We start from the raw sequence: 5,652 nt of genomic DNA on the forward strand, positions 1-5,652 counted from the left end.
TTCAGATGACACAAAAACAAATGTCTGTCATGTATCTTGTGTCATGTGAAAGGGAAAATGACATAGTGGTGGCTCAAAGTATCTCTCCATGGGTGCGTTTGTGTGCTACAAGTTCAAGTGTTTCAACCTATGTTACCCGGACACGGATACGGATACCGTATCCGACACAGACACGGACACGGGAAACGTCTTTTCTATAAAACATAGGACACGGAACCGTGGGGGAAACGTGTAAATATTAAAAATATTGGGGCACATTTATAAATATTAAAAATATATTTTTATATTTGAATTTTTGTAATATAACTAAATAAAGACATAAAAGAAATTATAAAACTCTTATCTAACCATAATTATTAGATACATGAAATATAAATGATGTCAAAAAAAACGTTCAGAGAAAAAAAGATAAAACAATGAAAGCTTTCCCCCTGAATACTAAAAATCTATTTCTTAAATGTTTATTTATATCTTCACCAAAAAATAGGGATTCTAGCTCCGGTTCATCTAAAGTTTTCCTCACTGTCTTTTGGTTTACCTAAGATTTATTATTGCACATAAAGATCCACGTACTCCTTTGGATATTCTTGCTCGTTTTCCCTTCAAATAAGGATCGGCCATAATTGCTCTGTTTACCTCTATTTTTTTTGAAATGAAATACAATCGTTTTTTGTCTGGAAAACGGGTGTCCCAGACAGATACGAGTATCCAACTTTTGAATATTATGGATACGGCCCTGAAACGTATCCTAGAAGTTTCTGGGAGTTTCCGTATCCAAAACGTATCGGATACGTGACACGCAGGCATGTTGAAGTATCCGTGCTTCATAGGTTTCAACTATGGGTAAATGTCTAAAAATGAGTATTTATTCAAAGAGAGTTATTCAAGTTTTTATTCATGACCCGACGATTCAATTTTAGAATTTTAGAATTGTCAAATGAATGTTTATCCTATCACAAGTTAATGATATTCAAGACTTGGTTTTAAAGTTTGTTTCAGGAGCTAATTGATACTTTAGGACATTAATACTTGGGTTGGGGTTGTGTTCCCAAAACATTGAAAAAAAACTAGAAGCAATTACACCCGTCCATTTTCTATATTTAACCCCTCCAAGTAATACAGTATACTTACGTATAAAGATCGATCCCACAGAGATTCCGGACAAGCATTAGCTATCTACGGGTTGTTGAAGTCTAAACGATTAATTTGAAAAGGTTGGTTTTGAATAGCGATAAAAACTTTTGTTGTTAAAAACTATGTTGTAAAGAGTCTAGTTCACTTTCTAAGTTTGAGTCAAATCAAAGCTATTGAAATAAAACACCGAAGAGAAATTCGTGATTTTAAGATGGTTTTCTAAAAGAAACTTGGTGCTAAGACCACTACTAGAAAATACATGTTTACTGACGAAAATTTCCATCTGTAAACACCTAAATTCCGTCAGTAAATAGGTTTACTGACGGGATTTTGACGGACTGAAAAAACGTGGAATTTATTGACGAATGCTGACGGAATTTCTGTCGAACACTCTGACGTTTTTCTTGACCAACCATTTCCATCAAAGCTTTTTGACGTTTTTCTTGACGTTAAAACCGTCAAAGTTGCTGACGAAATGTTTGACGGTATTTTATTCCGTCAGTATGATTAAAATTAATTTTTTTAATAATTAATAATTGATTTATAATTGAAATTCATGAAAAGTAAATATTATTTGTTACATTAATATTTTATTTGGATTGAAGAGAGCTAATAAATGAATACTAAAAAAAAGTTGCATAAGCTTTGCATTAAATTAACAATCAACTAAACTGCACTGTTTGCTCAAATATAAATATATTATATGAAAGTTAACTTTCTATGAAGGCTATCTTCTAGTAAGTAGTAACAATATTTGAATCATTAATACAAAAAGGAAAATTACAATATCATTATATGGATGATACATATTATTTAGATTGGTTGAGCAACTAGCATGAGCAAAAATCATACTACTCCTGCAACTAGGGAGGAAGAAAGACACTTCCCAAAGATTTGGAGTAAGGTGACAAGTCTCACTTTCCTAAGAAGCAAAAACAGAACAAGAGACCACAAAAATTGACAAAAAGAATAAATAAATATAGGTACTGATTATACAATGCAGAGCTTCTATTTCAAGGCAATCAACTTGAAATTATCAACTCCATTCATTTAAATATAATAACCATTCCCATCAATTACATAAAGGAAAGGCAATATACCATGTATTCAAAGTGGAATGGTTCCGCACTCACTCCACAAAATGTGTCAAAGAGCAGGTGGACAAGGTATCGGCAAGTGAACCCATACTGAATTCTAATCAATGAGACTTTGAAGCCATTTTGAATTAGAGTAGTCTCTCCTACACAAAAAGAGCAATAGAGAAAAAGAAAATAATTAACTCTGTCCATAAATTTCATTACACATAGGGTTACTACTATTGATTAGTTAGTGATAAACTCTAGTACCTAGAGATCCACCATATTATCATGAAGCTTCTCTACATTTTTTTATTTCTCTATTCTGCTTTCTCTATAATAACAAATCTAGCTGCTACAATACCACTGATAGAAGTCCTAAGAGATGCTAGTAGCATCAACTTTTTCTTTTGTTTATGTTCTAATTTTTTACATGAAAGTATTATTTACGCTCTAATACAAGTATGCACATCAATTATTGGTATTGCAATCACTTTAAGTGTTATTTTCATCAATTAAATATTTAATGTGTTCTTAGTTAGACAATCATTTATGATTTCCAAAAATAATATAGAGCATTTCTCATATATCAATATGAATCAAGAACCTTTTCATTACAGACTAATTAGGTAGTTGGCATATATCATTTCCATATTTATTATTAGAAGTATGCACATCAATTATTGTTATTGCAATCACTTTAAGTGTTATTTTCATCAATTAAATATTTAATGTGTTCTTAGTTAGACAATCATTTATGATTTCCAAAAATAATATAGAGCATTTCTCATATATCAATATGAATCAAGAACCTTTTCATTACAGACTAATTAGGAAGTTGGCATATATCATTTCCATATTTATTATTAAAAGGACCACTAGAAAAAATAGAACACACAAGACTTCTCTGACAAATTACTCTAACATAATTAGAGAGTAAGAATATGATTAATTATTGCCTATAATGCCATAAGAAATACTTCATTAACCTTTATATAAAGAAAATCATATAATTCATGTTACTTCAAGTAGTAAAAATGGGAGAGAAATTTAGAAATCCTATTAAACCCCGACGAATCCATGTTAGGGGCCTGTCCGTCCGACTAAGGTCTAGCGTTTTTTACAACCTTTGCTTATATCAAAGCATAATTTAGAAGGACATCTTTTAAAGTTTTAAAATATCTGACGTGGTTCTAAATATTAGAGCAAAGACGTTCAGGATCTCTCACCGACTAGAAACAGACACCGGAAACACTATTTTTAAAACATAACCTTGATAAAATATCTTTCAAATGAAAATGGACAGGGAAACGAAACTGACACGGACACCTAGTGATGCAAAGGAAAACCGAACTCCGGCGAAAACTAATGCTTTCTACTTACAAGAGTTCCATCCTCATTCAAGTTGCCCTCTAAATTATGTTAATATTTCCCAATTATAAAATATAAAACAAAGCAGAAAACAAAGAATTCCACTGCTTGTTCACTTAGATTGTTAGAATAAAATATGTGACAGGTCAATTTTCAACATCTTATTCAACATAAAATCAGAGAGAAAAAGTGTTTTTTTTATTAGAAAAGAATTCAACCAAGTGTATGTAAGTAGATATATAATAAGCAAAGACAAAATAGTAGATGAAGTATGTGATCAATCAACATAGATAACCTTACTCGGCCCAATCAAAAAAATTTAAACTGTTATTATCTAGTATACTGATACAAGAGTGTAAATTTGAAATCAATCTGTTAAAATTCACAATAAAAGCTTCATTTCTTTACCATAATACAAACTCTATAGCTTTCAAGCTCAACCACGTATCAAGATAGTTATAATCACATACATATAAAAGAAACAAATATTAATCCTTAAAAACAAGGGAGGAACACAAGCAAACCATTGAAGAAGAAAAATGGAAAATTTAACAAGAGAAAAGAGTATGAGTCTCAAATTGAAGTCACCTGGAAATGAGAAATAGAGATGATCTCCAGAAATAGAAAAAGCCTGAAGAAGAAGAGCCATCCATAGAAGCAACTCAAATAGTCCCATAAGCAACCTGATCCAGAGTTATTGGAAAAATCGGAAAAAATCAAAGCCAAAATTAGAAAAACGGAAGATAGGAAAAAGAAGAAACATGAAAAAAAGTGAGTTTTCCTTACTAGAGGGAGTCTCAAAAGGAGGCGAAGACCCAAAACAGGAAACCGTCACCATATAGAAACAGAATACCGATCATCGGTCAAACGAAGAGAAAAATTGGGTTTTCACTAGAGAGAGGCAGAGGAAGCACAGATAGCGGCAAGCCAAGCGAGAGGATGAAGAGAGAGAGTGAAAAAAAGAATTTATAAGGGATAAGGTTAGGGTTTCGATTAAATCAGATCAAACCCTAATTTACCTAAGCTACAAAAATTACCACTTTAACCCCTATTTGATTTAAAAGTCCAAACACGTCCTCTCTTTTTTCAAAACTAACAGGGGCTCAATCCTTTTTGCCTCAAATCTTTTTTCATTTAATTTTCTTTTAATTAACTCTTTTAAATTGTGTTTTGTTTTTTAAGGCAAATTAATTAGTGTTTAGATTAATTAGGTCAATTTTGCATTACTTTATTTATTTTTTGATTTTAATTTAATTAATAGATAAATTAGTTTTCATAAATTAATTCATTCTTATATGTAGATTAACTAAAAAGGATTTCTATATTTTCTTTATGTGTAACGTAATTTCGATAAATAAAAGTTAGGGATAAGGTGCAAAAATATCCTTAAAGTTTACATCTAAGAGCAATTTTACCCCTAACGTCTATAATTGTATAATTTTATCTTTAATGTTAGAAGCCAAAATCAATTTTAGCCGTAACATTGATAAGTTGGGTCAATCTGTGAATTATTCATCAAATTATCTTCTTGGTCATGAATTTTGTCATCTACACTCACATGTGGGTCAATCGGAGAAATTATTCATCAAATTATTTTAGGGACAATTACAAAACTAGCACTTTTTAAGGGGTTAGTTTTCATTTCTAACACTTTCAAAATCACACCAAAACTAACACATTTCACTAACTAAATTCCAACCTTGCCCTTATCTCTAACACTCCGCTCCCGCTCTTCAACATTCGAACTTCCATCACTCTAACCTAACACCCCTCTATTCCTCTCTCTAACTTTCCGGCGATTCATTGGCCGATTCTGTACATTTCATCCGGCGAATTTCTGTTACTTAGAGTTGACATGGCGAGAACACAAAGCTCAGACAACGAATCGAACTCAGAAGGAAGAACGAAAAAGAGGGTAAATAACTTGACTTTACATTTGCGTTTCTATCTTCTATTGGATGTACATTTGTTGTGTTTGAGAAGGAACATTTCGTCTCGTTTCGTTTCGTTTACTACTTCTGGTGTTAGGGTTTTTTCTGGGTTCGTCTGGTGTTAGGAAGTCATTCGTCGA

At 31.8% G+C, this 5,652-nt stretch overlaps 1 long non-coding RNA gene across 1 annotated transcript; it reads right to left on the reverse strand.

Annotated features, from left to right (window-relative positions):
* Nucleotides 1-1,790: 1,790 nt before the first annotated feature.
* On the reverse strand, nt 1,791-4,521 carry LOC136223533 (uncharacterized). Its single transcript, XR_010686000.1, has 3 exons — nt 4,368-4,521; nt 4,170-4,264; nt 1,791-2,374 (listed from the first exon to the last, which is right to left on the reverse strand). It is a non-coding gene; the product is annotated as an uncharacterized lncRNA (long non-coding RNA).
* Between the last annotated feature and the right edge of the window lie 1,131 nt (nt 4,522-5,652).

The sequence above is a fragment of the Euphorbia lathyris genome, chromosome 3 (genome assembly GCF_963576675.1).
Source record: "Euphorbia lathyris chromosome 3, ddEupLath1.1, whole genome shotgun sequence".
Taxonomy (NCBI): Eukaryota; Viridiplantae; Streptophyta; class Magnoliopsida; order Malpighiales; family Euphorbiaceae; genus Euphorbia; species Euphorbia lathyris.